Source organism: Chiloscyllium plagiosum, unplaced genomic scaffold (genome assembly GCF_037043375.1).
Source record: "Chiloscyllium plagiosum isolate Xiang-an unplaced genomic scaffold, Cpla_swu_hap1 HiC_scaffold_7, whole genome shotgun sequence".
NCBI lineage: Eukaryota > Metazoa > Chordata > Chondrichthyes > Orectolobiformes > Hemiscylliidae > Chiloscyllium > Chiloscyllium plagiosum.
Genome location: NW_028270145.1, coordinates 106,672,436 through 106,693,838, shown reverse-complemented (window position 1 = coordinate 106,693,838; position 21,403 = coordinate 106,672,436). Strand labels below are relative to the sequence as shown.

The 21,403-nt window shown below is 45.8% G+C and overlaps 1 protein-coding gene across 3 annotated transcripts in view; it reads left to right on the top strand.

Moving 5' to 3' along the window:
- sema5ba (sema domain, seven thrombospondin repeats (type 1 and type 1-like), transmembrane domain (TM) and short cytoplasmic domain, (semaphorin) 5Ba) overlaps positions 1-21,403 on the top strand; it is a 324,529-nt gene that overhangs the window by 81,284 nt on the left and 221,842 nt on the right. For all 3 annotated transcript variants that reach the window (XM_087989341.1, XM_087989339.1, XM_087989340.1), the window contains exon 2: positions 3,860-3,912. The gene's annotated coding sequence lies outside the window, so the exon portion shown is untranslated. The remainder of the gene's footprint in view (positions 1-3,859; positions 3,913-21,403) is intronic.

Below are 21,403 nucleotides of genomic sequence, written 5' to 3'. Positions count from 1 at the left end.
GAGAATGTGCAAACTCTATCTAGACAGTCGCCCGAGGCTGGAATTGAACCCAGGTCTATGGCGTTGTGAGGCAGTAGTGCTAACCGCTGAATCACTATTGGCTATGATAAATTGGGGAAACTTACTGAAAGGGATGAAGTTGAAAAGGCAATGGAAAACATTTAAAAAGAGTAACAAATCTTCGTTTGTGTCTGTTGCAATGGGAATGGTGGTCAAACAGCGGCATACAATAGTATTAGACCCAATGAAGAGGCATACACATTGGCAACAAAAAGACAACAGACCTGAGGGAGTGGAAACAGTTTAGAATTCAACAAAGGAGATTGATTAAGAAAGGAAACGAGAGCACAAGAGTAAGTTTGTGGGAAATATAAAAACTGATTGTAAAAGTTTCTATAAGCATGTGAAGAAAAAGGGTTAGTGGAGACAAGTCTAGATCCCTCACTGTCAGAAATAAGACCATAAGATATAGGAGTGGAAGCAAGGCCATTCGGCCCATCGAATCCACTCTGCCATTTAATCATGGCTGATGGGTATTTCAATTTCACTTACCCGCACTCTCCCTGTAGCACTTAATTCCTTGCGAGATCAAGAATTTATCAATCTCTGCTTTGAAGACATTTAACGTCCCAGCCTCCACTGCACTCCGTGGCAATGAATTCCACAGGCCCACCACTGTTTGGCTGATGTCCGTTCTAAATTGACCCCCTCCAATTCTAAGGCTGTGCCCACAGGTTCTAGTCTCCCTGCCTAACAGAAACAATTTCCCAGCATCCACCCTTTCTAAGCCATGCATTATCTTGTAAGTTTCTATTAGATCTCCCCTCAACCTTCTAAACTCTAATGAATACAATCCCAGGATTCTCAGCCGATCATCATATGTTAGGCCTATCATTCCAGGGATCATCCGTGTGAATCTCCACTGAACACACTCCAGTGCCAGTATGTCTTTCCTAAGGTGTGGGACCCAAAATTGGACACAGTATTCTAAATGGGGCATAACTAGAATTTTATAAAGTCTAGTGGGGGAGTCTATAATGGGGAACAAAGAAATCAATGACCAACAAAACACATTCTTTGGTTGTGTTTTCACAAAGAAGGGCGCAGATAATATACCAGAAATGTTGGAGAACATAGGGTTTAGTGAGAGGGAGGTAAGACAGCACCTTGGAAACCTATGACCACTTCCATCTGGAAAGACAAGGACATCAGATATATGAGAACACCACCAGCTGCAAGTCCCTCTCCAGCCAATCACCATCCCGATGCGGCAATAGATCACCGTTCCTTCAGTGTCGCTGGGTCAAAATCCTGGAATTCCCTCCCTAAGAGCATCCTGGGTCTATGTTCAGCACATGGACTGCAACCTGTCAGGAAGGCAGCTCACTACAACCTTCTTAAGGGCAACTAGGGATGGGCAATAAATGCTGGCAACACTCTTGTTCCAAGAATAAATAAAATAAAACAAACAGGAGGAAATCAGTATTAGTAAGGAAATGGTTTTGTGGAAATTGATGGGATTGAAGGCCAGTAAACCCCTAGGGCCTAATAATGTACAGTCCAGAGTACTTAAGGAAGTGATCCTAGAAATAATGGATGTATCTGTGGTCATCTTCCAAGATTCTTTGACACTGGAACGGCTCCTATCTATTGGACGGTAGCTATTGCAACCCCTCTATTTAAATAGAGAAAACAGGGAAGAATAGACCACTTAGCTTGATGTCAATCATGGGGAAAAATGCTTAAATCCATTATAAAATCATTCAGAGCTGAGCACCTGGAAAACATATTCCCCACATGCTTACTCTAATTCCCTTTTCTTAGTGCAGTACTTTGCCTTTCTTTGCTAAATTTCTTTGCTTCCTTTTATCACATCTCTGTACTTACAAGAGGAAAATCATGTTTAAGAAATCTACTGGAATTGTTCAAGGATATAACCCATGGAGTGGATGAAGGGGAGTCGTGGATGTGGTTTATTTGGAACTTTGAGATGACTTTCAACAAAGAGATTAAAATCAAAGCATATAGCGTTGGGGGTAGCGTATCAAGGTGGATGGAAAATGGTTGGCGGACTGGAAACAAAGGGTAGGAATAAACGGATCTCTTTTCTGAGTGGAAGGCATTTCTAGTGTGGTACCACAGGGATCAGTGCAAGGATTCCAACTATTTATAACATGTATCAATGGAATGGATGAGGAAACTAAATGCAATGTCTGAAAATTTGCAGATAACACAAAGCAGGTGGGAGGGTGAGCTGTGAGGAGGATGCAGAGATGCTTCAGTGTGACTTGGATAGGATGAGTGAGTGGGAAAATGCATTACAGATGGAGTATAACGTGGATAAATGTGAGGTTATCCATTTGCTGGACAAAACAGGAAAGCAGATTAGTATCTGAATGATGATAGATTGGGAAAGTGCTGGTGCATAGAGATTTGGCTGTCCATGTGGACCAGTCATTGAAAGTATGTAGGTGCAGCAGACCGTGAAGAAGGCAAATGGTGTGTTGGACTTCATAGTGAGAGGATTCAAGTACAGGAGCAGGGATGTCTTGCTGCAATTGTACAGGGCCTTGGTGAGGCCGTACCTGGAGTATTGTGTTCAGTTTTGGTCACCTTGTCTGAGGAAGGATATTCTGGTGATGAGAAGGAGTGCAACAAAGGTTTACATAAGAACTAGGAGTAGGCCATCTGGCCCTTCGAGCCTGCTCCGTCATTCAATAAGATCATGGCTGATCTTTTTGTGGCCTCAGCTCCACTTACCCAGCCTCTCAGTGACCCTTAATTCCTTTATTATGCAAAAAAAAATCTCTCTTAGCCTTAAAAATATTTACTGAAATAGCGTCAACTACTTCACTGGGCAGGGAATTCCATAGTTCCCCAACTCTCTGGTTGAAGAAGTTCCTTCTCAATTCCATCCAAAATCTACTCCCCCTTAATTTGAGGCTGTGCCCTCTTGCCCTAGTTTCACCTGCCAGTGCAAACATCGTGTCTACCTCTATCTTATCTATTCCCTTCATAATTTTAGATGTTTCTATAAGATCCCCCCTCATTTTTCTAAATTCCAATGAATATATTCCTAGTCTATTCAGTCTCTCCTCATAAACCAACGCCCTCAACTCTGGAATCAACCGAGTGAACCTCCTCTGCACCCCCTCCAGTGCCGGTACATCCTTTCTTAAGTAAGTGGAATTCTCTATTAAGGAGACCAAAACAGCGCACACAAATCCAGATGTGGCCTCGCCAGCACCCACTACAGCTGCAACATGACCTCCCTGCTTTTAAACTCAATCCCTTTAGCAATGAAGGACAAAATTCCATTTGCCTTCCTAAATACCTTTCCACCTGCAGACCAAACTGATTTCTTGGGGTGACATACAAAGAGAGACTGGATTGGTTAGGACTATATTCACTGGAATTTAGATGAATGAGGAGGGAGGAAATAATCTCAGGAACCTTTAAAATTCTAACAGGTCTAGAGAGAAGGAATGGAGGAAAGATGTTCACAACCAGGCGTCAAGTTTAAGGATACTGGCGGGGGGGATTGGGTGGCAGAGATGGTGGGGGATGGGGTGCTGTGCATTTTAGGACTGTGATGAGAAATTTCCTTACCCAGAGACTGGAATTCTCTTTCACAGAAAGCAGTTGAGGCCAAAGCACTGAATGTTTTAAAGATGGAGTTAGATGTCGTTCTTGGGGCTAGAGAAATCAAAGGGTATGGGGAGAAAGTGGGAACACTTGGATGATCAGCCATGATCCTCTTGAATGTGAAGCAGCTGGAAGGGCTGAATAGCCTACTCCTGCTCCTATTTTCTAAGTTTCTATGCTTTTACCAAAGGAATTTTCCCACTTTCTCTTACAGGTCATACGGGAGCTGAAGGACGAGAGTTACCACATACTTGTGATGCAGCTACGGTAAGAGTTTTCAATCCTTTATGTTTTAGCATTTCAGTAAGACCTGTCTTGGTTCCATCAGTCTGTGCTCCATCATTCGTCATCCCAATTTACCATGCCCCATTGTGGCCAAGGCATGGAGAATTAGTTGGCTTTTTCTCTGATCACTTTGCTGCTATTCATTTGTAAAAGAGGGGGCCCCGGCAGCAGAAACTTGGCAAATCAGACATAAGGAGCATTCACAGAAAAGGGAAAAATGACTTAATGAGGAAGACCCGGAGTTCTGTGGGAAGACTTTGAAAGGTATGATGAGGTAAGTTAAACATCCCACTGTATCCATTGAAATGATTGGTCAGAACCTGAGGCGAAAGAGAAAAATCGCTTTGGGCGAGGGGATTAACAGTTGGAGTTGTGACGTGCTCGTTGTTCAGCTCTTTGTTGTATTTTTGCATCTGTCTCTCTGCTTTCCCTCTCCCACATCTTGTCACAAATGACAGATTACAGATCTATAGGCTTTGACAGCTTTCATATTTATTTCTGTCCTTCGGAGTGAGTGATATTGGTTGATGAGGGTTCAATCATTGAAGGAGCCATCTCTCAGTTGAGCTTAATCCAATTTTTCTACCTTTGATCCTTGCTGGGAAAAGAGACATGTCACTGAGCAGGACACAATCAACAGGACAAATACAAGGATGCCAAATTTCAAATGATCGCAATAATTTTTAGTACAGGGTCCTAATTGGTTGGCAGTTTGACAGAGACACTGCTGTGGACAAAACCATGAGGAGGTCTAAAAATTTAACTTAGTACTAGACATCAACAATAATGACGTGAATTTGTATGTCGCCTTTAGAACATAGAACATAGAAAAGTACAGCACAGAACAGGCCCTTTGGCCCACAATGTGCCGAGACTTAATCCTAATGTAAAATATAATAACTTAACCTACGCACCCCACAATTCACTGCTATCCATGTGCATGTCCAGCAGTCGCTTAAATGTCCCCAATGACTTTGCTTCCACCACCACCGCTGGCAACGCATTCCATGCATTCACAACTCTCTGCATAAAGAACCTACCTCTGATGTCTCCTTTATACCTTCCACCTAATATCTACAAACTATGACTCCTTGTACCAATCAATCCTCTCCTGGGGAAAAGTCTCTGGCTAGATGTTGTGTTGCCTTTAATATTGTTGTTGTTTTGTGAGAGAGAGCACTGACAAGATAGAATTATAGAAATGTACAGCAGGGAAACAGACCCTTCAGTCCAACTTGTCCATGCCGACCAGATAGCTTAACCTAGTCTCATCCCATTTGCCAGCATTTGGCCCATATCCCTCTAAACATTTCCTATTTATATACCCATCCAGATGCCTTTTAACTGCTGTAATTGTACCAGCCTCAACCACTTCCTCTGGCAGCTCATTCCATACATGCACCACCGTCTACATCTAGCCTCTGAATCTCGTTTTCCTTTATCCCTACACTCAACCCATCTCATCGCCTCTCAGCTCATCAACAACAAAAACATAAAAGCACTTGTATGGTAGTGTCACTGAGCTTGCAGCTCAGAAACTCATCAAGTGTTCTAGCTTCCAATCTACAATAGCAGATGGTGAAATTTGAATTCAGGGGAATCTGGAGTAATGGTAGCCATGTTAAGCTCTTTTTAAACAAACCCATCATGCCCCTTTAGGGAAGGAATTCATCAACCATAGAATCCCTACAGTGTGGGAACAGGCCATTCAGCTCAACACGTTCACACAGACCCTCTGAAGAATAACTCACCCAGACCTATTCCCCCTACCCTATATTTCTCCTGACTAGTGCACCTAACCTACACATCCCTGAACACTGTAGGCAATTTTAACATGGCCAATTCACCTAACCTGCACATCTTTGGAATGTGGGAGGAAACCCACATAGACACAGGGAGAATGTGCAAACTGCACACAGACAGTCGCTCGAGGCTGGAATCAAACCCAGGTCCCTGGTGCTGTGAGGCAGCAGTGCTAACCACTGAGCCACCGTGCCACCCATTCTGCAGGACTGACCTGGCCTGCATGTAACTCCAGACTCACAGCAATATCTTCTTAATTGCTCACTGCACAACTAGAATAGCCATTAAATGCAGACCTAGTTAGCAATGCCCATAAGCCATGGACAAATAAGAGATCATAGAATCCCTACAGTGCAGGCAATAGGCCATTCAGTCCACACTGACCCTCTGGCAGCCATCACATTCAGACCCACTTCCCTACCCTACACCTGTAACCCTGCCTTTCCCATGACTAGTCCACCTAGCCTGCGCATCCCTGGACACAATAGACACTTTAGCATGGCCCGTCCACCCTAATTAGCACATCTTTGGACTGTGGGAGGAAACTCACACAGAACCAGGGAGAGTGTGCAAACTGGACACAGACAGTTGCCTGAGGGTATGAATCCAACCCGGTTGCCTGGCACTGTGAGGCAGCAGTGCTAGTCCTGTGCTGCCAATATAGGAAACAGAGCAGCCAGTTTTCTGCAAACAAAACAACAGTCTACTTCTGACCAGGCAATCATTTTTAGTGATGTCGATACAATCCCCCTCCTCTTCTCCAAAAAATCACCATGGGACCTTTTACATACACCCATGAGGCTCATGGAGCTGTGGAGTAATAGCTCATTTAAGAGATAATGCAACGTCATGTCGTCTTTCTGTAGCCGTCTTTCACAATCTCTGTCATAGTCTCTGTTGCAGCGATAATGTATGAAGCACAGCAGCCAACTGATGCACAGCAAGTTCCCACACACCCAGACGAGGTAATGGCTGTTTGGTGTTACAGTAAGATTGGTTGAGGGACGCATATTTGGGAGAGTACGCGTACTGCTGTACATCCACGTGAGACAGAGCCATGGATTCCAATGCCATCTGAAAGGCAGGACCTTCAGTACTGCAGCATTCCTTCTGTACTGCAGTGGGAGCAACAGCTTGGATTAGATATTCTGGCCAATAACTAGCTTCAGTCCAGATTATCCCATATTAGTATGGTGCAGACGCAGGTCATTCAGCCCATCATGCCTGCACCTGCTTTATTATTGAATGCCAATCTCTTAACTTTGCCCCGCATCCCTGTGTACCGTTACTATCCACAAAGAAACAATCCAATGTCCTTGAGTGTCACCACCTTTCCAGACAGTGCATTCCTTTTATTTAATTCATTCTGGGGTGAGGGCATTTATTGCCTATCCAGATTTACCCAAGACTCAACCCCATTGGAGAAATGAGGACCAGAAATTGTAGCCCATCTGATGGCTTGTTACATAGCGTGAGGATCTGGAGTCATGTGTAAGGTTGGCAGTTTCCTTCCCTAAAGGACATTGATGAACCAGCGGAGATTCACACGGATGATCCATGGAATGGTAGGCCGAACATAAGATAAATGGCTGAGGATCCTGGGATTATATTCATTAGAGTTTAGAAGATTGAGGGGAGATAGAACATAGAACATAGAAAGGTACAGCACAGAACAGGCCCTTTAGCCCACGATGTTGTGCGGAGGTTTAATCCTAATGTAAAATATAGTATTTTAACCTACGTGCATGCCCAGCAGTTGCTTAAATGTCCCCAGTGACTCTGCTTCCACCACGTCAACTGGCAACACATTCCATGCATTCACAACTCTCTGCGTAAAGAACCTATCTCTGATGTCTCCTTTGTACCTTCTTCCTAATGTCTTCAAACTATGACTTCTCGTACCAGTCAATCCTGCCCTGAGGAAAAGTCTCTGGCTATTGATTCTATCTATTCCTCTCATTATTTGTACACCTCGATCAGGTCTCCTCTCTTCCTCCTTCTCCCCAGAGAGAAAAGTCCGAGCTTATTCAACCTTTCTTCATAAGGCAAGCCCTCCAGTCCAGGCAGCATCCTGGTAAACCTTCTTTGCACCCTCTCCAAAGCCACTGTATCTTTCCTCTAGTAGGGTGACCAGAACTGGACACAATATTCCAAGTGTGGTCTCACCAGGGACTTGTAGAGCTGCAGCAAAACCTCGTGGCTCTTAAACTCGATCCCCTGTTAATGAAAGCCAAAACACTATATGCTTTCTTAACAACCCTACCTACTTGGGTGGCAACTTTGAGGGATCTATGTACTTGCACACCCAGATCCCTCTGTTCCTCCACACTGCCAAGAATCCTGTCTTTAATCCTATATTCAGCATTCGAGTTCGACCTTCCAAAATGTATCACTTCGCATTTATCCAGGTTGAACTTCATCTGCCATTTCTCAGCCCAGCTCTGCATCCTGTCTATGTCACGCTGCAGCCTGCAGTAGCCCTCTATACTATCGACCACACCTCCAACCTTTGTGTCATCTGCAAATTTACTAACCCACTCCTCAACCTCCTCATCCAAGTCATTTATTAAAACTACAAAGAGCAGAGGCCCAAGAACAGAGCCCTCTGGGACCCCGCTCACCACTGACCTCCAGGCAGAATACTTTCCATCTACAACCACTCTCTGCCTTCTGTCAGCTAACCAATTCTGAATCCAGATAGACAAATATCCATGTATCCCATACTTCCTGACTTTATGAATGAGCCTACCATGGGGAACCCTATCAAATGCCTTACTGAAATCCATATACACCACATCCACTGCTCGACTATCGTCGACCTGTCTTGATACCTCCTCAAAAAACTCAATAAGATTTGTGAGGCATGACCTGCTCCTCACAAAGCCATGCTGACTGCCTGTAATCACGCTATGCTTTGCCAAATAGTCATAAATCCTATCCCTCAGAATTCTTTCTGTGGGCGGCACGGTGACACAGTGGTTAGCACTGCTGCCTCACAGCGCCAGAGACCCGGGTTCAATTCCCGACTCAGGCGACTGACTGTGTGGAGTTTGCACGTTCTCCCCGTGTCTGCGTGGGTTTCCTCTGGGTGCTCCGGTTTCCTCCCACAGTCCAAAGATGTGCAGGGTCAGGTGAATTGGCCACGCTAAATTGCCCATAGTGTTAGGTTACAGGGGTAAATGTAGGGGTGAGGGTATGGGTGGGTTCCGCTTCGGCGGGTCAGTGTGGACTTGTTGGGCCGAAGGGCCTGTTTCCACCCTGTAAGTAATCTAATCTAATTTTCCAAAACTTTGCTGACCACAGACGTAAGACTGACTGGTCTGTAATTGCCAGGGATTTCCCCATTACCCTTCTTGAAAAGAGGAACAACATTCGCCTCCTTCCAATCCTCCGGTTTGGCTCCTGTGGAGAGTGAGGAGGCAAATATCTTTGCCAGTGGCTTAGCAACCTCCTTTCTCGCTTCCTGGAGCAGCCTGGGATAAATCTGGTCTGGCCTTGGGACTTATCAATCTTAATGTTCTCCAAAATTTCCAGCACATCAACTTCATCAATCTTGATCTGATCAAGATGTACCCCAGCTCCTCAAAGTTTTCATTTGCAATAAGTTCCCCTTCCTTAGTGAAAACCGAAGCAAAAAACTCATTTAGGGTTTCCCCTATCTGCTCAGACTCCACGCACAAGTTCCCTACACTATCCCTGATTGGCCCTACCTTCTCCCTGATCATTCTCTTATTCCTCACTTATGAGTAAAATGCCATTGGGTTCTCCCTAACCCTTATTGCCAAGCCTTTTTCGTGCCCCTTCCTGGCTCTCCTGAGTCCATTTCTGAGCTCCTTTCTAGCAAGCCTATAATCCTGTAAAGCTATGATCGATCCTTGCTTCCTCCACCATATGTGAGCTGCCTTTTTCCTTTTGACGAGACGTTCCTCTATTCTCGTCATCCAAGGTTCTTTAATCTTACCCCTTCTGACTTGTCTCAGAGGAACAAATTTGTGCATCACTCGCAACAACTGCTCCTTAAACAGTCTCCACATGTCTGCTGTGCCCTTTCTGTGGAACAGTTGCTCCCAGCCTGTACTTCCCAACTCCTGTCTGATAGCGTCATAATTTCCTTTTCCCCAATTAAATATCTTCCCTCGATAACTGCTCCTTTCACTCTCCAAGGCTATGCTAAATGTGAGGCAGTTGTGATAACTTTCACCAAAGTGCTCTCCCACCGCGAGATCTGACACCTGTCCTGGCTCGTTGCCGAGCACCAAATCCAAAATGGCCTCTCTCATTGTCGGCCTGTCTACATACTGAGTAAGGGTAAAAACAATGATTGCAGAAGCAGGAAACCAGATTCTGGATTAGTGGTGCTGGAAGAGCACAGCAGTTCAGGCCACATCCGAGGAGCAGTAAAATCAACGTTTCGGGCAAAAGCCATTCATCAGGAATAAAAGCTTACTGCTCCTCGGATGCTGCCTGAACTGCTGTGCTCTTCCAGCACCACTAATCAAGAATACATACTGAGTAAGGAAACCCTCCTGAACACACCTGACAAAAATGGCTCCATCCAAACCATTTCCACTTAGGAGGTTCCAGTCCATATTGGAAAAGTTGAAATCACTCATAACAACAACTCTGCTAGTTTTGCATTTTTACAGAATCTGCCCGCCTATGAGATCTTCAATCTCTCTACTGCTAATAGCTGGTCTGTAGAAAATCCCCAATGCGGTGGCTGATCCCTTGCTGTTCCTAACTTCCACCCATACTGACTCTGTAGACAAACCTTCCCCAACAACCTTTGTTTCAGTAGCTGTGATGCACTCTCTGATTAGCAATGCTACACCCCCTCCTCTTTTTACACCCTCCCTGTTCTTTCTCAATGTTCTAAACCCTGGAACATCAAGCAACCATCTCTGCCCCTGTGAAACCCACGTCTCTGTTACGGCCACAACATCTTAGCCCCATGTACTGATCCATGCTCTAAGTTCGTCACTCTTATTCCGGACACTCCTTGCATTAAAGCAGACACACTTTAACCGATCCCTCTGTTTAATTGCGTAGGAAACCTTCCTGATAGATTCAATATATCCTGTCACTGCCCCATCTACAACTGTCCCCCTCTCGGACATGTGGCTTTGATTACCAACCTCCTGCCAAACAAGTTTAAACCCTCCTGAATCACAGGAGCAAATCTCCCACCCAGGACATTTGTGCGCCTCCAGTTCAGGTGCAACCCATCCTTCATGGGCAGGTCCCACCTTCCCCAGCAGGTATCCCAATGGTCTAGGTATCTGAAGCCCTCCCTCCTGCACTAGCCTCGCAGCCACGTGTTAAGCTGCACTCGCTGACTGTTCCTTAACTCACTATCTCGTGGCACCGGTAGCAAACCTGAGATTGCTACTCTACTCGTCCTGCTCTTCGGCTTCCAACTTAACTCTCTGTAGTCACTTTTCAGATCCTCAATCCCTTACCTGGCTATATCATTGGTGCCAATATGTATCATGATTTCTGGCTGCTCACCCTCCCCCTTCAGAACCTTGTAAACCCGTTCGGCGACATTCTGGATCCTGGCACCAGGGAGGCAACGTACCTTCCCGTTCCTGACCACAAGATCTCCAGTCAACCCGTCTAACTATTGAGTCCCCTACCACTAGCGCTTTTCTATTTTCCCCCCTTCCCTTCTGAGGCTCAGTGCCCAAGACCTGACAACTATGGCTTTCCCCTGGTAGGCTGTCCCCACCAGCAGTATCCAAAACGGTATACTTATTGCTGAGTGGAACAGCCACAGGGGATCCCTGCTCTGACCATTGCTTCCTCACCTGATAGTAACCCAGCTATCCTTATCCTGTGTCTGGGGAGTGACCACCTCCCTGTACATCCTCTCAATTTCCCCCTCAGCCTCCCGGATGATCCGTAGTTCATCTAGCTCCAGCTTCAGTTCCCTAACTCGGTTTTCGAGGAGCTGGAGTTGGGTGCACTTCCCGCAGATGTAGTTGACAGAGACATGTGAAGTGGCTCTCACCTGCCACATTCTGCAGGAGGAACATGCAACTGACCTGACATCCATATCCCGTTACTCTGAAAGCCCGCACAGAACTCAACAACTCAGGCGACTGACTGTGTGGAGTTTGCACGTTCTCCCCGTGTCTGCGTGGGTTTCCTCCGGGGGCTCCGGTTTCCTCCCACAGTCCAAAGATGTGCAAGTCAGGTGAATTGGCCATGCTAAATTGCCCGTAGTATTAGGTAAAGGGGTAAATGTAGGGGTATGGGTGGGTTACGCTTCGGCGGGTCGGTGTGGACTTGTTGGGCCGAAGGGCCTGTTTCCACACTGTAAGTAATCTAATCTAATCTAAACAAGGGAAGAGAAGAAAACAAAGAAAAACCTGAAAACTTAACTAGTTTACAAACTCTTAGTAAGGTTAGAGGAGGTGGGTGGGAGGGAGGCCCTACGGTGTAGGGTCTCGGTTTTAGATCTCACCCACTTAAAAACTTCCCAGAATTCCTTTGCTCCTCCCTTGCACCTCTTGGCAAATGGAGGCCCCGACGCCTGAGGTAAGTCTTTTAAACGGTTAGACTCACCTTCCCACAATCCTTCACTCCTCCCTCGCACTTCTCGGCAAATGGAAGCCCTGACGCCTGAAGTAAGTGTTTTAAACAGTTAGTCTCACCTTCCCAGAATTCCTTTGCTCCTCCCTTGCACCTCTCAGCAAATGGAGGCCCCGCGCCTGAGGTAAGTCTTTTAAATGGTTAGACTCACCTTAATAGATCTAATAGAAACTTACAAGATAATGCATGGCTTAGAAAGGGTGGACGCTGGGAAATTGTTTCCATCAGGTGGGGATACTAGGACCCGTGGGCACAGTCTTAGAGTTAGAGGGGGTCGATTTAGAACGGAAATGAGGAGACATTTCTTCAGCCAGAGAGTAGTGGGCCTGTGGAATTCATTGCCACAGAGTGCAGTGGAGGCTGGGACGTTAAATGTCTTCAAGGCAGAGATTGATAAATTCTTGATCTTGCAAAGAATTAAGGAATATGGAGAGAGTGTGATTAAGTGGAATTGAAACGCCCATCCACCATGATTGAATGGTGGAGTGGACTGGATGGGCTGAATGGCCTTACTTCCACTCCTATATCTTATTGTCTTATGGGATTCATCACCCTCCCCCACCGATCCCTCACATTTGGCAATGGAATCATTAGATTCTGAAGTCCAGATTTTCACTGAAATCAAATTCAACCATCTGCCATCGCAAGGTTTGAATGCAGGTACTTGGGTCACTGGATTAACAGAGCAGCGATAATCCCACCAGGCCATTACCCGCCCTTCCTAACCCTAACTACTCGCTGAGTGGAAAAGTCCCACATCACTCTTGCTTCCTTTGTGCGTTATGTAGCAAACCATCAGTGTGCTGTGTAGTTGGAGTGTACGTACTCACCATTTCCCAGTCCCAGTTGGTTTTGCCCCTCTACTACAGTTATTGCATCTTATGGGTAGCCTGTTTGTCCTGCTGCTTAGTTTCCCTCAAGTTACTTCTCCTCGCATAAGGTTGGTGCCAATTGGCCGTTTGTCAATGGGTGGTATCCCAGTTGAACCAATCCTGTCATTGCTAGGTATTTCCATCTGGCAGAGGAGAACCACTTGGGCAAATAATTGGCAGGTGAAGCACAGAAGTCAGTGAAAGAAGAAAACATGGGACGAGTTGTAACATGAGCTGCCAAGTTGTTATTGCCCATTTTATGCTATCTCACCGAGTTAGCGATCTATATCCTTTCTGTCACCAAAACCAAAGACTGCAAGGTCAAAAAGTGTGATGAAATGTGAGTGGGATTTGAGCACGGATTTTGTGGCAGGCCACAAGTGTTTTCTTTTCATTTAGCTGGGTCCTGTACAACTTCATTCATTCCAATTATCCTTCCAAAGCTCTTGGCAATTGTGCAGGTTTCGTGCCAGGAAAAATAACTCAATTGGATTTTATTCTGTGTGTGTGTGTATGTGTGTATGCGTGTGTGTGTGTGTGTTTGTGGAGTGAGGAGGGGAGGTACGATCAAACAATGTGGATAATTGAAAATTGGCCCACTCTCCAATTTAAACAGGGAGTCCAGACTTGCCCAAGACACAGTAGCTGTGGATAGTTAGTATTGCAATCTGAGATTAACCAGTTCAGCATCTCAGGTGTTCCAGAACATTCTTTAGTTGTGTGGTGATCCTCTGAGGAAACCTCTAAAGAGGGGCTTGTCTTCCATTTCTGACACAAAAAAAGAACCATTTGCACTGAGTGACAAGTCACCAATCTTAATGACTTCTGGTATTATGTCAACATTGGGTCACTTGCTGCAGTCTTTTCTTATCTGACTCGGCATGAGGTTTTGTTTGATTATCGCTTCAGAGACGTCCCTTGGGTAGTTAAAGGTGCTATAAAAATGCAAATTGTTGCTATTTCAAGAGTGCACTGAGCTAGACAGTAAGAGAAGGCTAATGAGAACCGGTTATTGATTTTGAGGTCAAAAGCATCACAAAGTTCCTCCTGTACACTGAAGCATGCTGGGATAGCCAGAACAGCTGGAGGACTGCCATAACCCTCCTGAAGTAATCGTTCTACTTCAATTAACTCAGTCTTTATAACTTGAAGCATTTAGATTAGATTACTTACAAAGTGGAAACAGGCCCTTCGGCCCAACAAGTCCACACCGGCCAGCCGAAGCACAACCCACCCAGACCCATTCCCCTACATTTACCCCTTCACTTAACACTAAGGGCAATTTAGCCTGGCCAATTCACCTAACCTGCACATCTTTGGATTGTGGGAGGGAACCAGAGCACCCGGAGGAAACCCACGCAGACACTGGAAGAATGTGCAAACTCCACACAGTCAGTCGCCTGAGACGGGAATTGAACCCGGGTCTCTGGTGCTGTGAGGCAGCAGTGCTAACCACTGTGCCACCGCGCCGCCCATTTACTCCCGTAAGCCATCAATGGAACAAAAGTAACGATTTAAGCAAACTTTCAAAGTTTTCATTTGCTAACTTTTTGCTGAATCTGTGAACTTTTTTAAGTTTTATGGGACACAGGCGTCACTGGCTGGGCATTTATTGCCCATCACTGGTTGCCCAGGAGTAGAGTAGCTTTTATTTGTCATTTCTACCATCTACAACCGATGGAGAGGTGATGAGCTGCCTTCTTGAACTGTTCCAGTCCATTTTCTGGAGGCAGACCCACAATGCTATCAGGGAGGAAGCTGCTGGATTGTGATATATTTCCGAATCCGAGATAGTGAGCAGCTTGGACGGGAGCTTGCAGGGGTGGTGTTCCAAAGTATTTGCTGCCCTTGTCCTTCCAGATGGAAGTGGTCATGAGTTTGGAAGATGCTATTGGAAGAGCCTTGGTGAAATTCTGTAGTGCATCTTGTACATGGTACACACTGAGCATTGATGGTCATAGGTTCATAGAGGTCTACAGCTCAGAAACCGGCCCTTGAAATCAATGCTGGTCAATAAACACCCACCTACTATTCTAATTACTTTGGCGGAGGTTAATGAGGGTTGAAAGTGAGGCAGAGGGGGTCATAGATCGGAGCTTTAGGGAAGTAGTAACTCCAAAGATGGCAGATAGATGGGTGACAGTGGGACTGGGAGGAAGCAGCCAGTGCAGGGACCCCCTGCGGCCGTTCCCCTCAAGAACAAGTACACCGTTTTGGATACTTGTGGGGGGGGAATGACTTACCAGGGGTAAGTAACGGGGCTCAGGCCTCTGGCACGGAGCCTGTCCCCGTTACTCAGAAGGGAAGGGTGGAGAAGAGCAGAGCAATAGTAACTGGGGACTCGATAGTTCGGGGCACAGATAGGCGGTTTTATGGGAACGAGAGAGACTCACGTTTGGTATGTTGCCTCCCAGGTGCAAGGGTACGTGATGTCTCTGATCGTGTTTTCCGGGTCCTTAAGGAGGAGGGGGAGCAGCCCGAAATCGTGGTCCACATTGGCACCAATGACATAGGTAGGAGGAGCGCTGAGGATGTTAGGCAGGCTTTCAGGGAGCTAGGTTGGAAGCTCAAAGTTAGAACGAACAGAGTTGTTGTCTCTGGTTTGTTACCTGTGCCACGTGATAGAGAGTCGAGGAATAGGGAGAGAATGTGTGGCTACAGGGATGATGCAGGAGGGAGGGGTTCCGGTATTTGGATAACTGGGGTTCTTTCTGGGGAAGGTGGGACCTCTATAAACAGGATGGTCTGCACCTGAACCTGAGGGGCACCAGTATCCTTGGTGGGAGGTTTGCTAGTGCTCTTGGGGGGGGTTTAAACTAACTCTGCAGGGGCATGGGAACCCAGACTGTAGCTTTAGGGTGCAGGACCTGGAGTGTAGGGAGGTTAGGAACATGGCATCAATTTCAAAGGAGGGTGCCTGTAAACAGGAAAGTGGCTTGAAGTGTGTATACTTCAATGCAAGAAGTATATGAAATAAGGTAGGTGAACTTGCAGCGTGGGTTGGTACCTGCGACTTCGATGTTGTGGCTATTACGGAGACATGGGTAGAACAGGGACAGGATTGGCTGTTGCAGGTCCCAGGGTTTAAATGTTTTAGTAGGGTCAGAGGTGGGGGTAAAAGAGGGGGAGGTGTGGCATTGCTTGTCAAAGATAGTATTCCAGCTGTGGAAAGGACGATGGATGAAGACTCGTCATCTGAGGTAGTTTGGGCTGAGGTTAGGAATAGGAAAGGTGAGCTCACCCTGTTAGGAGTTTTTTACAGGCCTCCTAATAGTCCTAGAAACGTAGAAGAAAGGATTGCGAGGATGATTCAAGAGAAGAGTGAAAGTAATAGGGTGGTTGTTATGGGAGACTTTAACTTTCCTGAAATTGATTGGGAAAGCTATAGCTCAAGTTCGTTAGATGGGTCAGTGTTTGTCCAATGTGTGCAGGAGGGTTTCCTGACACAATATGTAGATAGGCCAACAAGAGGTGAGGCCATACTGGATTTGGTTCTGGGTAATGAACCAGGCCAAGTGTTAGAATTAGAGGTAGGTGAGCACTTTGGGGACAGTGACCACAATTCGGTGACTTTTACTCTAGTGATGGAGAGGGATAAGTGTGCACTACAGGGCAAGAGTTATAGCTGGGGGCAGGGAAATTGTGATGCGGTGAGGCATGACTTAGGATGTGTGGCTTGGAAAAGTAAGCTTCAAGGCAAGGGCGTAATTGATATGTGGAGCTTGTTCAAGGAGCAACTATTGAGTGTCCTTGATAAGTATGTACCCGTCAGGCAGGGAGGAAAGGGTCATGTGAGGGAGCCGTGGTTTAATAAGGAATTGGAATCCCTTGTTAAACGGAAGAGGGCGGCCTATGTAAAGATGAGGCGTGAAGGTTCAATTGGGGCGATTGAGAGTTATAAGGTAGCCAGGAAGGACCTGAAGAGAGAGCTAAGAGCAGCAAGGAGGGGACATGAAAGGTCCTTAGTTGGTAGGATTAGGGAAAACCCTAAGGCTTTCTATAGGTATGTCAGGAATAAAAGAATGACTAGGGTAGGAATAGGTCCAGTCAAGGATGGTAGTGGGAAGTTGCGTGTGGAGGCTGAAGAGATTGGGGAGACACTGAATGAATACTTTTCGTCAGTATTCAATCAGGAACAGGACATTGTTGTCAATGTGAATACTGAGTCACAATTAAGTAGAATGGATGGCTTTAAGGTATGTAGAGAAGAGGTGTTGGAAATTCTGGAAAGGGTGAAAATAGATAAGTCCCCTGGGCCTGATGGCATTTATCCTCGGATTCTCTGGTTAGCAAGGGAGGAGATTACAGAGCCATTGGCCTTGATTTTTATGTCCTCGTTGTCTACAGGAGTAGTGCCAGAAGATTGGAGGCTAGCAAATGTGGTTCCCTTGTTCAAGAAGGGGAGTAGGGATAACCCTAGTAACTATAGGCCGGTGAGTCTCACTTCTGTTGTGGGCAAAATCTTAGAGAGAATTGTAAGGGATAGGATTTATGAACATCTGGATAGGAATAATGTGATCAAGGATAGTCAGCATGGTTTTGTGAAGGGCAGGTCGTGCCTCACAAACCTTTTTGAATTCTTTGAGAAGGTGACTAAGGAGGTGGACGAGGGGAAAGCAGTAGATGTGATGTATATGGATTTTAGTAAGGCGTTTGATAAGGTTCCCCATGGTAGACTACTGCAAAAAATACGGAGGTATGGCATTGAGGGTGAGTTGGAGGTTTGGATTAGGAGTTGGCTGGCCGGAAGAAGACAGAGGGTAGTAGTTGATGGCAAAGGTTCATCTTGGAGTGCCGTCACTAGTGGTGTTCCGCAAGGATCTGTTTTGGGACCATTGCTGTTTGTCATTTTTATAAATGACCTGGAGGAGGGGTTAGAAGGTTGGGTGAGCAAGTTTGCGGATGATACGAAAGTCGGAGGAGTTGTTGATAGTGAGGAAGGACGTGGCAGGTTACAGCGGGATATAGATAAGCTGCAGAACTGGGCAGAAAGGTGGCAAATGGAGTTCAATGTAGCTAAGTGTGAGGTGATTCACTTTGGTAAGAGTAACAAAAAGATGGGGTACTGGGCTAATAGATGGATACTTGGTAGTGTGGATGAGCAGAGGGATCTTGGTGTCCATGTACACAGATCTTTGAAAGTTGCCACCCAGGTAAATAGTGCGGTGAAGAAGGCATATGGCGTCCTGGCTTTTATTGGTAGAAGAATTGAGTTCCGGAGTACTGAGGTCATGTTGCAGTTGTATAAGACTCTGGTGCGGCCGCATCTGGAGTATTGTGTGCAGTTTTGGTCGCCATACTATAGGAAGGATGTGGAGGCACTGGAACGGGTGCAGAGGAGGTTTACCAGGATGTTGCCTGGTATGGTAGAAAGATCGTATGAGGAAAGGCTGAGGCACTTGGGGTTGTTTTCATTGAAGAAAAGAAGGTTTAGGGGTGACTTGATAGAGGTGTACAAGATGATTAGGGGTTTAGATAGGGTCGACAGTGAGAATCTTTTTCCTCGTATGGAGTCAGCTATTACAAGGGGGCATAGCTTTAAATTAAGGGGGGGTAGGTATAGGACAGATGTTAGGGGTAGGTTCTTTACTCAGCGAGTCGTGAGTTCATGGAATGCCCTGCCAGTAGCAGTGGTGGACTCTCCCTCATTATGGGCATTTAAGCAGGCATTGGATAGGCATATGGAGGATAGTGGGCTAGTGTAGGTTAGATGGGCTTGGATCGGCGCAACATCGAGGGCCGAAGGGCCTGTACTGCGCTGTATTCTTCTATGTTCTATGTTCTATGATGTACTTTTAGGTGGTTTCTGTTGTTCTGGTTGGTACTGAGCTTCTTAACTCTCGTTAGAACTGGTCAAGTATGTTTTTTCCTTCTTTTTGGCTCCCTCACCCCTTTTATTTCTTCATTCATGGGATGTGGGTTCCATTCACTGTGCCAGCATTTATTCTGCAACTGGGGCTCGGAGGGGAATTGTAGACTATGGTATAACCATTCATGTCCTTCTGCAGCGGTTGAAGAAAGCAATTCATCATCCCCTTCTCAAAGGTGAATAAACACTGGCCTAGCCTGTGCACATGTGTGTGCGAGAGAGAGTGTGAGCATGTGTGTAAGAGACAAAGTGTAAGTGTGTGTGTAAGTAAGACTGTGTGTGTGAGGGAATGTGAGTGTGTCAGTGAATGTGTGTTTGTGTACATGTGAGAGAGTGAGCGAGTGAGAGAGTGCATATATGTGAGAGAGTAAATGTGTGTGGGTGAGAAAGGATGTGTGTATGAGAGAGTGTGTGTGAGAGAGAGCATGTGTGTGTTTGAGACAGTGTATGTGTGCCTGACAGAGAGTGTCTTTTGTCTGAGAAAGCGAGTGTGTGAGAAAGAGAGAGCGAGTATGTGTGTGAGAGAAAGTGTGCGTGTGTGAGAGAGTGGGTGTATGAGAGAGAGAGAGAGAGTGGGTGTGTGAGACAGAGAGTGTGGGTATATCACTGAGTGAGTGTGTGAGAGAGTGAGTGAGTGCCTGAGTATGAGAGTGTGTGAGGGCATTGTATAATTTATTAGTAATGATTGGCTGACATTCAGCACATGAGGCAGTACATACCTGGAGCCTGGGTGGTTTAGCGCTTCAGTTCAGGCATGGGTTGGAGATTATTTTACATTCTGCATGGTTTTATGTTTGAATAGGGCAGGGGTTGTGTTTGAGCTGAGAATGGAGGGGAAGAGTTTGAAGTTATTTTTCTATTGAGTGAATGCGCAATTTGGTTGGTGCTAATTTCCCAGGTTTACTGCTCATGTTTACTGTACGAGGGGGCATAACTACAAATTGAGGGGTGATGGATTTAAGACAGATGTCAGAGGCAGGTTCTTCACTCAGAGAGTGGTAAGGGCATGGAATGCCCTACCTGCCAATGTAGTGAACTCAGCCACATTAGGGAGATTTAAACAATCCTTGGATAAGCACATGGATGATTTTGGGATAGTGTAGGGGGACGAGCTGAGAATAGTTCACAGGTCGGCTCAACATTGAGGGCTGAAGGGCCTGTTCTGCGCTGGATTGTTCTATGTTCTATGATTGTATCAGCCTGCAGCAGCTGTATTTTAAGCACTGATGTGCAAATTCCAAATCTCTCCCTAAAGAAGAGGTGGGGGTTGTGTCCGGGTGCAGAGTTTCTGGACTTCTGTCTTCAGAGCCATCTCTCGTTAAATGCAATCCTGGGATTCAGTCCTTCTCTCAGAGATTTAAGAAACTGCAAGGCAGGCACTTTGTTATATGTGACTCCAATGGGTTCACCATGTGGCCAATTCCCCTCCCTACCCTCTCCCCCTCCTGCATCTCACCCTAACCCCCTTGACTCCTTGTCCTGGCTCTGAGTTCAGAGAATTTGATGTAGACGTTATGTTTACAGGTCCCCAGTGAACGAGAATTTATTGTTGAAAAATTGCCCTGTTTTTATTACTTTGTGAAAAAAGAAGTGCTAGAAACAGGCTTTTTGCATTACGAGAAAGGCTAATAAATATTTTGAATATTCCTCTTTCAAACATATATTTAGCTGTGAATGCATGCAGTCATTAAGAGAGAAGCAGGTTATAGAACTGATAATGGTTTGAAATTTCTCAGATACCACAGTAAAAGTTTAATGGCCCTTGCTATATGGTGTTTATATTGAATGATTGAGGGGACTGGAGGTAATGTTGGCCTGTAAGTGCTGAATACTAGTTCTGTCTGTTAGTTTCTGCACAATCCTGCACACATCTCAGAGCCGCTGAATGGATATCAATTTAGTTCCAAACTAAAGCCTATCCACCATCTATAAGACACAAGTCAGGAGTGTGATGGAATTCTCCCTTGTTCAACCCCCTGACTAGACCATAGGGTAGAGGAGCAGAATTAGGCCATTTGGCCCATCGGGTCTGCTTTATCATTTGATCATAGTTGATATTTTTCTCAACCCCATGCTCCTGCCTTCTCCCCATAACCTTTGATCCCCTTACATTATCAAGAACCTATCTATCTCTGTCTTAAAGATACTCAATGATTTGAACTCCACATGCTTCTGCAGCAATGAGTTCCACAGATTCACCACCCTCTTCGCAAATCCCTCCTCATCTTCGTTCTAAAGGTTCATCCAGGTTTCTCATAGAATCCCTACAGTGTGGAAACAGGCCCATTGGCCCAACAAGTCCACATTGACCCACCGAAGAGTAACCCACACAGGC